Source organism: Vanacampus margaritifer, chromosome 2 (genome assembly GCF_051991255.1).
Source record: "Vanacampus margaritifer isolate UIUO_Vmar chromosome 2, RoL_Vmar_1.0, whole genome shotgun sequence".
Taxonomy (NCBI): domain Eukaryota; kingdom Metazoa; phylum Chordata; class Actinopteri; order Syngnathiformes; family Syngnathidae; genus Vanacampus; species Vanacampus margaritifer.
In genome coordinates this window covers 46,600,887-46,614,124 of record NC_135433.1, presented here as the reverse complement: position 1 = coordinate 46,614,124, position 13,238 = coordinate 46,600,887, and the positions used below count along the sequence as shown (strand labels likewise).

Genomic DNA, 13,238 nt, shown 5'->3' with positions numbered 1-13,238 from the left:
ATCACACATGAAGTAGCATTAGCATGAGGCTGGTGTGGGAGAGTTTACATCAGCCGAGCACATCAAACGGCAGAGGACGAGGTTAATCTCTCCCCATGGTGAAGCTCAGGGCTTTGGGCAGAGGTGCAACTCTTCCACGCTTGCTGCCTGTCAGATCTAATGGCTCACGATTTATACACTCCCTCGGTCCTCCCATTAACTCATGATTGAAACACGCCATGGGCACTTTGTTAGGTACACTTGCACAATCACAATTTTTACCATCAGTGACTATACAGTGTGCCCCCTTTTATTTGCGACATGTTCACAAATGTTTTTAATAATAAATGTAGCACTCGATAATTTTGTACAGTTAAATAGAAAATAAAGAAATAAACAACTGGACATTTTGCTGCTCCTTTTGGTGTGTGTGCTTTGACCACCTGGGGGAAGACTAAGAAAGACATATAGAAGACGCACAGATGTTATCGTTAGGCCTTCTCTGCTATTTTGCATTTTTGTTAGCATTAAGCTGACAGTCAACTTCAACTTGGAGCGGAAGTAAATAGCTTGAAGCCATTTAAGAAAAAAATACCAACTAAAATGAGGTCAGTTGAGTAGAGCTTACTGCTATCATACAGTGGCCATATTTAGGGTTGCCCTGAAGTGCAAAACGCAAAAACAAAAAAGTGAACCCGACTGCAAACCAAAACACACAAACCAAATAAAAAACACAAAAAAGAAACACGACAGTAAATTTTGAAAAAATCCCCAAAACAAAAAGGTAATCGCAAATTTAATAAAAAACACAAAAAACGAAACAAAAAAATAAAACTTAATCACACGCAAATCAAAAACACAAAAAAGTGAAACAAAACAATGAAAAGGCAATCACAAACACAAATCAAAAAAACAAACACAAAATATAAAACAAAACAACAAAACGTAATCGCATACAAAAAATTTAAGAAACACAAACACAAAATATGAAACAAAACAAAAAATAATCGCAAACACAAATAAAAAAAACACAAACACAAAATATGAAACAAAAAAACAATAAGTAATCATAAACACAAATCAAAAAACACAAACACAAAATATGAAACAAAAAAACAAAAAGTTATCGCAAACACAAATAATAATAAAAAAGGCGCACAAAAAGGTAGGCACGCAAAAAAGAAAGAAAAGAAACAATACACTACTGTATGTAGTAGTTTGCATTTGGTATGTTCCATCTCCCTCACTCCCTGCTCGAGCAGACCGCTCTGTTTTGGAGGGTGCTGTCAATCAAACAATTAACTTGTAAGTGGCTGTTAAGCTCTGAAACAAGCAAAAAAAAGGAAAAAAAGAGGACACATGCTCACTGAAAATGAATGCTTTTGCGCCATGGCATGTGTTTCAACACAACAAATCACGATTGGCAGAGCGAACACGTGGGGGTGGGGCAGGGGTAGAGGGAGAGGAGGGTTTGGAGAACTCGCCACTCGGGAAAGTTCACTCTTCCGGGCCTCTGGTGGCGGAGCGGTACCGTCACTTTATTTCGATGCAGCTTGGCGTGGGTTCGCTTCCCACGCCTGGGAAGTGATTCTTCCTCAGTCAGGTAATCCTTTCTTGAATATAATGGGATATACGCGTGAAGTCATCTCACACTTTGGACCTTGGTCCACACACGAGGTTGTGTTATGGTGGTGCAAAAACAAAAACAGGAACACATCTGAAAACCAAAAAAACACATTCCAAAATAAAAAATGTGAACACCAACCCAAATAAAAAACACAAAAACAAAAATGTGAACACCAAACCCCACAAAAAAAACAATCCAAACAAAAACGTGAACACATCTGAAAACCAAAAAACACAACCCAAATAAAAAACACAAAAACACAACCCCCCAAAAAATAAGTGAACACATCTGCAAGCCAAAAAACAACCCAAATAAAAAACACAAATCTAACACAACAGCAAATAAGCAAAAATAAACACAAAAACAAAATGTAATCATTAACATAAAAACACCAAACCAAAAAAACAACACAAATAAAAAACATTAAAATACAAATAAATAAATACAAATAAACACAAAAATAAAATGGAATCACACACACAAAACAAAAAAGGAATCGCAAACACACACAAATAAAAAAAACACAAACACAAAAATGAAAACAACGAAAAGGTAATTGCAAACACAAATCACAAAATATGAAACAAAACCAAAAAAAGTAAGCACAAACACAAAATATGAAACAAGCAAAAGCACACACACACACACACACACAAAACCACAAACACAAAAAGGTAAGTGCGCAATATTTATATAATAATATACCAATATTTTAATTACATTAAATCATGTAATCAAAATATTACAAACAGCTCCCAGTATGATGCAGTCCACTTGTAGTTACCTACTGACCATGTAAGGCTACTTCTTGATTTAGTGTAGTAGATAAGAGAGAGCAAAGGTTCAATACTATAAATAATAAAAACAATTCCATTACTGCATAATGTACAAAATGTAAGGACAACATTTTAATAAAGAGAAAACAGGGCGCTTGCCTTATAATATCTTTATCTCCTGTAGTCATTTGTCTTCATTGACGAATGCAATGAAAACAAATGCATCTGCGTGGTCCTTTTACAGATGTGTTTTATTATAGATAAATGTTTTCTCATAATGTCACTGGAGGCTAATCTAATTTACCTAATGTTGCTGTGGTTTATAAAGCCATGAGTGTGTGGTACTGATGCTCTGGGGGTGCGCACGGGGGAGCTTTTGGAAACAAAGACACTACTAAACATCGGAACTATCAAGCGCTTTAATCAGTGCTGGATTATTTCCGAGGGTTAATGCCAAGGCAGGAAGCTTCATCTCTTTGTATGATGCGCACACACGTATAATCCCAGACATGCATCAGCACCCCCAACTCATTAAACATTCATAAACAACTGGCGTAAAAGAGTGAAATGAGCCAATAATTGCAATAAATTAATAGGATTTTGTTAAAAATGTCATGCACTATAAAACTATATGTAGACAAAGTGTCTACCAATCACATTCAAACTCACTGAGAGTCACCACACACCTGCCACCATTTCTAAGATTAACCCAAAATACAATTCACTTGTTCTCCTGACATTTTTACAGTCCAAAAGATTTCCACATACAATGACTAGGAGTCGGCTGCGCTTCCTCCCACAACGGCGCAATAGGCCCCATTATCACAGATGTTTATGTTTCCATGTCACAAAAACCTGGCATTTGGACAGTAGTGCACAGAGTTTTTATATGCACTTAAAGAGAGCGAGAGAGCCGTTATAGGAATTATTGTAGTGTGACAGACAGGCAGTGACAACGTGCAGTGGTTGAAAACCGCACTGCAGTTGTGCCGATAACAAGTGACACTAATATTAGGCAATTGCTAAGCGGAGTCGTACTTGATGGAAGCTCCACATGTTGACATGCTGACAGTTGCATGTTTAAGATCCCTCTTGTTTTTTGGTTTTTATTTATGTGTGCATGCAAAGTGATGTGAGGCACTGACAAATAGCTTGTGTCACTACCAGCATGACAAGTGACTGCAGCGTTGGGATTTATACAGCAGCAACACGGCCATTAAGGGAGTCCAGGGTGACAAAATGGATTTGAGTCACAATTATTGTGTTTTCTTTTTGTGAAGTGAGACAAACATTTGGCTACACAGCTTAGAATATGTCAAGGTAATGTGTGGCTGATATGACAATGGTTGCTAATGTTTTTGCTGACCTTCTTTAGCGTCACAAGAGGGTTCAAATGTTATATTTATACATATTTCACTTTGTTCTTTTTTTTTCTGAATAATACTTGGTATTTCAGATCAAACTGAACTGGGTATACAATTTTTTATTTATTTATTAATGTTTGTTTGTTTGTTCCATATGTGATTAGGTAGAATATATATATATATATATATATATATATATATATATATATATATATATATATATATATATATATATATATATATATATATATATATATATTATTGTAGTTAATTATAAATATCTTTTAATTTATGATTTGTCTTTTTTTTAATTCCCAATTTACCTGCCTATAAGAGGGAATTATTTATTTATTTATTTTTTGGTTAAATTTTTAAAAAATTATTTCTTAATGTTTGTTTGTTTGTTCCATATATGTGGGTATAACCGTTTTTTTTTTTAATTATTATTATTATTGTATTTAATTATAGAAATTTTAAATTTATGATTTGTCTTTTTTATTCTCAATTTACCTGTCTATTAGAGATAATTTATATATAATAATATTTATATTATTGTAGTTAATTATATATATATATATATATATATATATCTTTTGATTCATGATTTGTCTTTTTTATTCCCAATGTACTTGTCTGTAAGAGGGAATTATTTATTTATTTATTATTATTAGTATTCACTTATTTATTTTGGTTTGATTATTTGCTTCAAACATATTTGGGTGGAGGTGGGCATAAAATATGATAGGTAGGTATATCACAGAATCGTATTGCATTCACTTGAAAAAGATTCAAGGCCTGTTTCTGAGTGCAATCCTGTTTTGCCTCGCTGCTTTTTTCTTCAACGAGGCACACACAGGTTCAAGGAATAATCTGTAGTGATTGGGGTGATTATTGTCAAAAGGCCAGGGAGGAGATATCAGACTCTGTTGTCCAGCATAGAAATATATTATTGATCACAGCCCTTTCAAAACAAAAGTTGTGTACTTGGGGTGTCATATGGTAAAAACTGTCATCTTTGAAACTGCTTTTGTTCTCTTTATTTTCTTGTGGGAAATTATATTGTCAATCAGATTCCTTAGACTCAACCTGTCCAACATTGTTACTAGGGGTGTGCCAAAAAATCGATTCTCATAAGAATCGCGATTCTCATTTAGTATGATTCAGAATCGATTTTAAATGTCCCAAAAATCGATTTTATTTAAATTATTTTATACTGTCTTGCCTTTGTTTGTGTGTGCCTTTATTTGTAGTGCTGTTCATGTTGTACCCGGTTTGGCCACTGAGGAGCAGTGTGATTCCACGCGGTCTAATACACTGTTAAGTTGTAGCCACATTAGAGAGTAGAAGGAAAAAGTCACGATCAAGTTATTCCAATAAAAAAAAAAAAAATTCCCAGCGTGGAGCCGTTTTTTTGAGTGATAAAAGTGCCGCGAGTAGCGCGCTAATTAGCATTAGCGAGTCAGACTGGAGTAGATCATTACAATCAATTCCTTGCACATCTATAGATTGAAGCAAAAATCATTGTCAATCAAATCATTTTGAATCAAAAATCGTTCTTAATCGAAAATCGATTCTGAATCGAATCGCAGGGCCAAAAATCGGAATTGAATCAAACCGTGAGACATTTAAAGATTCCCACCCCTAATTGTTACCCCAATCAGGGTTTAATGCTGCCAATACCAATCATCCATAAGTGAGATCTGCGAGTTGACCACATGGATTCGCAGCACATTTTTCAATTTAGAGCTGCTCACTAGCTATTGTAAGAACAATCTGTCAATTATTTTTTGATTAATTAATGAGTCAAATTAAAACGTAAAATAAAACCTATCCAAATGTCCCATGCAGTGTTAAGGGAGAGGGGACGCCACACTGCACATAGGCTGGTCTTTAGTTGGCTGCAGGCTGCTAAGTACGAGCTTCAGGTGATCCGTTTTTCGGATGAGCATTGAAAGGTAGGCCTATTGATCGACATAAGCCAAACAAGTACTTTTCCACGGAAATCGACCTATCATAATAGGTGGCCAATCAATGGCAGCACCACTAGTTAGCTTGCCTGCTAGCTATTTTAAGGACATAAACAAACTCAATCTGTTTCTCCTTTTAAGATTTTGTACCCATATTTGTTCAAACTTGTGCTTTGCACGCACAACATTTCTAATCTAGGAGTAGGAATCATAAAGCTGTGATTGGTTGCAATATCTAAAAACCCTGTTTTGAAATGTGTGCACTGCAGCAACTTTAATAGTCTGATTTAATGTTTGTATGGATTTTCTGCATATCTTTCAATACTCTATTATTTATATTGATGTATAAAAACATCTTTACGTTCATGTTCTGAATAAGTGAGTTGAACTTATTATTCATTTGCATTTGCGCTTATTCGTGTTATGTTGATCCTAATCTTGAGGTTTTGGTGGGCAAGAGAGAATTTTCAGAGGCCAAATTGCATTTGTGGACAACTGGGGGGTTGTGTTTGATTCAAAACGTGTCAGAAGATGAGCAAAAAGTTCAATCTGCCCATGGATGTCTAGTTTTGCTTAAACTCAAATGTTCTGCTTTGATCAAGGAATCAGAAAATATTCATGTTTGAGAGGCTGAAATCAAAGGATTTGGACTTATAATATTCAAAAAATGGCTCAGAACCTTTTTGACTTCTTTTTCATTTAATGTGCAGTGAAATTGTTGCCAAGAATTATAGTTTGTTTAAATGTGTCTCTTGCTACTTTATTGTCAGTATGTTTTACCTCAACCAGTTTGACGCCCATTTTGTTATTTTTCCGTTCGTTTACTTCTTAAAAGTCACCCCACCCCCACACTTCTAAAGTGATAGCTACGCCCCTGTCCACAGACCTTTAAATTCATAGCAGAGATGAAAAGAGTTCTAAAAATTCAGCAGAAGGATAAAAAACATACTTTAAACTTCCTTGTCACTTTGCATTAAGCGCGTCTGTGAGCCACAGTAGAGCAGCGCATCACTCGTAACCGTGCGAGACGATGGCGAACGCGTCCCCAATCTTCTCACTGGCACATCAAAAGTCGCCATGTTCATGTGGCGCTGTTCACGCTGTAACACATCCTGACCCAATACTGTAAACACATCTACAGTGTCTTCAATAAAAGTCTCAAATGAATCACGAGCGATGCCAGCTCCAATCATCATAATTGCATATTTTCTGACCACGCCGAGACGTAATTATTTCTAATTGATTGCGTGATTATCATCTTCCATTGGAATCCTTTTCATTATGACAATGACAGAAACACAATTATATGTCAATGCGCGTGTCAATCAAGGAAATGTTGTGCAAATAAGTGGCCTGATGTCACACATTGACAACACAACAGCTCAGGGCAATTAAGTAGAAAATGGTACAAAAAGTTGATTTCATAAATGGACTGCTTTCCAGCAACACAAACTAAAAATGTCATCGCTAAATTGTCATTAACTCATTCACTGCCATTGACGCCTATAAACGTCAAAAAATCATTTGAACTATTTCTATTAGTTTAACATTTTTTCCCCACTTTTGTTAACAAGAGTATGAAAACCTAGACATTTATAATGTTTTTAATTTAAAAAATTTGGTGCGTCAGGCGATTAAAATGTTCAATTGTAATTAATCAAATCACTTCAATAGTTAACTCACGATTAATCACACATTTTATATCTGTTCTAAATGTACTATCATTTTTTCCCTAGTTTTTCATACTCTTGTTAATAAACGTAGAAAAAAAGTTTTAAACTAATATGAATAGTTCAAATGAATTTTTGACGTCTATAGCCGTCAATGGCAGTGAATGAGTTAAAGTGAAATATTTTTTTGATTAAGAAGCCTCCATAAACGTTTGTATTTGTATGAAATTTGACTAAATTATGAGAACAGGCTCCACAGTTGAGCAAGGTGTGGTGTCATTTACAAATGTATGAATAGAAATCAGAAAACAAAACAAGGAATTGGCCAAAGTAATTTCCTAACTAGTCCTAAGGAGCGGGAGGAGCTTAAGTGTGCTACCATTTTGACCCTCCTGTTGTCCTAAAAAACACATTTGACCCTATGGGTGAATGGGGTCAAATTGACCCCAAAGATATTATTAGGAGGGTTAAAACAGTCTGGGTTAGTTCTCACCAACCTTTTTGAAACTGAGAACTACTTCTTAGGTACTGATTAATGTGAAGATTTACCAGTTTGATACACACTTCTGGAAAAAAAAAAGTTCATTACCTTATGTTAGTATTATTAATGTTATTCATCAATGTGAAGACACTGATCATGGTAATGATTTCATTGCATTTTCAAATTATCACTTCTACAACATTTCTAGGAAATAAATGTCCCATTACTCATGATCTTTCTTTCTTTTATTTTTTTTAAATTTTATTTTTTTAAATAGGCCTGCAATGTATGTATGTATGTATAATTCTAATTTCATTTCATTTTACTGTCATTGGGTTATATACAGTGTACATTTTGGGAACAAATCACCTGAAATTGTCATTATTTTAGTTCTATATGACTCCCTGTTTAAAAATTAGGTTAGCATTTACGGGAGGGAAAAGTCAAATAGAGCCTCAAAGATGCTTGTTTTATACAGTGTCTTTTTTTTGTCAGAAAGTACACTAAATTTTTATACTAAAAATAGGGTTTGATTCAAGGGTGCTCCAAAAAAAATTGGGGGGTGGGTCTTGGTGAGGGAGCTAAAGGGAGCGTCAACAAAGCCAAACATGATTTGGCTTAAGGAACTGAAATAGACTTGACTTGTGTTCGCTTTTTTGTCAACTCGAGCCCTCCAGACAAGCATAACATGCAAAATCACCCTTTGCCTTATTTTAATAATCACCCATTCAAGCGACTTTTTCATTACCTACATTCCATCACAACATCGGTGGCTTAACCATTCATGTCACTGGGGACATTTGAACTCCAAAAAGAAAGAAAGAAAGCGCGAGAGAAAGACGCTTGGTCGACAAGTAAATCCTTGATACATGCTGAATAATGCGGCTGATTCACAAAAGCCTTTCGACCTTCTATTAATTCAATTCCTATTTCTGTTGTAGTGAATCGTCGCCTCCTCCTTATTCATACAAACAACCTACTAGTATTTAATTAAGCGAGCTTTACATCAGCCGTGACATATATAAAAAGAACGTTAAAAGCCCCGTCCTGCATATGTTGAAATTCTGCAAATACGTCCAGGTATTCATAGAAGGTTGCGCATATATTAGCGGCCCTCTAATCCTCTTACATGCTTATAAAAGAAACGGCGCTTTTCACCAGAGGAGCTGCTGTTGGATTTTTTATTTTTTTTTGTAGGCTCACCTTGAGGTCCAGAAGAAACACAAATAAGGCATGAAGCTGCGCGGAGTGTGGAGAAGCTTCTTTACCATGTGGTGTACACAAAAGGATCCGAGGCAGGCCGACAAGGCTTTGAAGGGTTTTAGTCCAACCCATTCTCCCGAGGGCTTCCAAACAAACACATGAAAGCAAAAATGTGCGTTCTTACAAAACAGAGGAGCCGTGTTCTGTCTTTACAGTTTGCCTTTTATATTTAATACAGAGTAACGATTCAATTGCGAAGTATACTGCATGGTCGAACACGATGCGTTCTGGTTTACTAGCCTCCAAAGAAATTGGGCCTCATGTAAATAGAAATAATCCATTCCAGTCAGTTTTGGTTACTGAACCTCAACATAAGCATTGAAAAGGTCATAAAAGCTCTGCATTTACAATTCTATACAATATACAGGTATATGTACATTGTGTAAATTCAATAAATCATGCTAGGCCATGATGAAAATATTATGTCAAGAAAAGCTTGGATTTTTTTTTCTAATCCATAGCAGCTATAAATTATTTCTTTATTTACTGAAATTGTTTTATATAAAAATATTTGCACCATTAAGATTTTTTTATTAACACATTTAATAATTACTAATATAAATTTCTATAAAATTCATTGCTCTGAAAGCTTGTTCAAGCAACCTCCCAAAATATGAAGTCGTTTTTTTTTGTTTATAAAATATTCATTACAAATGGTTAGTTGTAACTAAAAAATGGGCTTTCACTTGCATAACTTGGATACACTTTAACTGTTTCCTCATTCTACTTGCTGATGATGCAGCATCAGGAGCAACTGGGGGGTTCAGTATCTTGCCCAAAGGCATTTTGGCATGGTCACAAGAGTTGAGGATTGAACCCACAACCTTCAGATTGGGAGCCATGTCGTCTGACCTGAGAAGTATGTTCGATTATTTTAATTATATTTTTGGATTTAAACAATATAGTACCACCACCCAAAAATGTACTAATTACTTGTAATACTGTAATAATACTATATATACTGTATATATATATATATAAATATATATATATATATATATATATATATATATATACTAATAATAAAAATAAAAAACTGTAATAATTTGTTTGTTTGTTTTTTGCTTTGTTACGTTGACAAAATTGTATAATTTCTAATCCAAGCAGTAGCTATCAACTGGATTCCCCACCCCCCATATTGTTAGTATTTATTTTATAATTTTTTAACATTTTATCATCTAAAGTATGTTTTTTTAATTTTATTTATAAAAAAAAATCAACTACCCCTTTTTGTAGGATATTTATTATACATTATTTATTTATTGTTGTTAGTCAATATTTGTATAGTAGCTTTTCAAATTATATTCATTAATTGAAAAAGAACACCACAGTCATTCTACAATTATTTTTGATCCTCACAATATTATGTAAACAACTATTTTGTAATAAACAAACCTCTTTCAAGGGAACCCCAACCAAACAAAAAACATTTTATAATTCCAAACATGTACTCTAAAATCATTAATACGTGATTTCCAAATTGTTTTTATAACATGAATAATTATTTATTTATTTATTTTTAAAGATCCTACGTTACAAAAAATGTCAAAAGTAGTTCCATGAGCTCCGAGTTTACACACATTTGAGCACATTAATATTGAAATATAAATAAAAATGTACAGTTCTGATATTGTAACATAAATAGTAAATATATTTTTGGAATATAAATGGTAACTTTATTCCACATTGTAATAATTTTAGTAGCCTATGGCTTGGAAATGAAGCGATTGAATTGAAATGTGTATAAAATATAGACACAGTGCCATACAGTGTTTTAAATATACATGTGATATGTGACATCTTATATTTCATAAATATATCAAAGGCTGCATGTATTTGCCTACTAAAAATGACAGCACATAAAGTATGTGCATGGCTGTCTTTATATATAGTGCACTAGTATAGCTTAACATTGAGCAGATGTTGCCCAAGCATTCAAAGTGCAACATAGGCCTCAACGCAACATGTAATTTCACTGCTGGAATTCACACATTAGACTCAAGGATTGTGCTCAAGGTTGCCAACTGTCACACACTTGGCCAGTGTGAAGGTGAAGGTGGCAAATGAGGTTATGAAGTGATGCTGATACTACTTTGCAACGCTGCGCATACACACAAGGATCTCACGTTGCACTTCATCTTGGAGGGAAGACCATACCCAAAAAAAATACAAAATCAGGACTCCCACTGTGTTTGACTTGGAAAGCTTTGCTTCCACCACTCCATTTGGAGACACATGTAAACTGTTGAAAGCAAATTTGAAGGAAAAGGCATGGAAAAAGGAACAACAGCCGAGTGGAAATATGACAACAGAACCGCAACAAGCTTGCCAAAACAGTGGATATCCTTCATCGTGCAATCAATGCTCCTGGGGTTGGAAAATTATTCTTTTGACCCCTGAAATTTGGTGGGTGGGTGCAACTGTGCCTTTTACATTATATTTGCTTTGTGTGTATATGTGTGTGTCTTAACAAGTCAGATATTAGGTACTAAAAGGCCAACTTCGGCCAAAATATTAGGTGCAACCAAAAGTATGATGAATAAATTATTTAATAAAACCAAATATTTGAGTACATACAAAATATTAGGCTCTCAGGTTGGCCTAATATTTTTGGTGTACCTAATAATTTGTCCGGATGCGAAGTTATTAACTCATTCACTGCTATTGACGGCTATTAACGTCAAAAATTATTTTTTAACTATTTCTATTAGTTTAACTTTTTTCCCCCACTTTTGTTAACATAAGTATGAAAAGCTTTTTTTTTAAATAATATTTTATTTTATTTTATTTTTTTAAAAGAAAAGAGTATTAAAAATTAGGGGCGTCAGGAGATTAAAATTTGTGATTGTAATTAATCACATCATTTCAATAGTTAACTCACGATTAATCACAAATTTTATATCTTTTCTAAATGTACAATAATTTTCTTCTAGATTTTCATACTCTTTATTAACAAAAGTGGGGGAAAAAAGTTTAACTAATAGAAATAGTTCAAATTAATTTTTAACGTCTGTAGCCGTCAATGGCAAACGAATGAGTTAAGTACCTCCAAATTATTAGGTACACCCAAATATTACAAGTGTTAGGTACAGGTTAAGCCCAAATTATTAGGCGCATAGGCCCAAAAATGTAGGCACGCATGTGGCCAAAATATTAGGTACACTGTTGGCCAAGGTACACCTGATGCCAAATTATTACATCTAGATAAAATATTAGGTCCACGCGACAATACAAATAAAGAACATTTCATGAATATACAATAAATAAAATTTCAATAACCCACGTGAAAGCCTTGGATTCAAGAATAAAAAATAAATAAAGCACTCTGTCTACGTCTGTAATTTTAATATTTGTATAAATCGGTCCACCTTTGGCTCCACTATGAAAAATAATGAAAAGTACCACCAGTGTGTTGCAGCTGTAAAATCTGATTATTCTTTATAAAATAGTTGCATTGTGTGAAAATCAAGGCCAGAGCTGTTGTTTAGTGAAAGCGTATTTAGTCATGCGGTGGCCCAAGGCAAAACCATTCATGGGGCTGCCACATTCACGTACTACAATGATTTTTGAATAATAATGTTTATCAATCACTAAAAATTGTGAACTTGAGAAAATTCTTCTTTTCCTAAAAAAAACTTAATATATAGCAAGTGAATCATCTTGACACTTTTACTGTAATTGCTGAGGTCATGAATCAACATTTAATCTAGTTTACTGTTTCAGCCACTTTAATGCATCTTGATGGAGAGAAAAAAATGTCACTGAGTCATGTCGCTCATCTCGACGCCATCTTCCTCGGCTAACATTTGACAGCAGCGCCGCTGTTACTGGTAAGAACGTCCGACGCTTGCTTTTGTCGCAAACGCAGCTCTTTGGTTGCTTCAATTAAAAACAACTGTCTGTTTCCCTCTTCTCTATTTTTTACGTTTATTTAATTATTTATATCAAGGTCAGTACATATTAGAGCTTGTACCCCAATTTTGCCGGAAAACACGTCATAGTCCCAAAAAATGAATAATCCAATTTTATCATAATGGTAAATAGTAAATGAAGTGTACTTTTATCTACACCATACGCTGTCATATGAGAGAATACCGACGCGCTAACGGTC

The 13,238-nt window shown here is 34.3% G+C and overlaps 1 long non-coding RNA gene across 1 annotated transcript; it reads right to left on the bottom strand.

The window, feature by feature from the left end:
- Positions 1 to 223: 223 nt before the first annotated feature.
- On the bottom strand, positions 224 to 9,166 carry LOC144045060 (uncharacterized). The gene is made up of 2 exons (XR_013291417.1): positions 9,068 to 9,166; positions 224 to 1,696 (listed from the first exon to the last, which is right to left on the bottom strand). It is a non-coding gene; the product is annotated as an uncharacterized LOC144045060 (long non-coding RNA).
- Between the last annotated feature and the right edge of the window lie 4,072 nt (positions 9,167 to 13,238).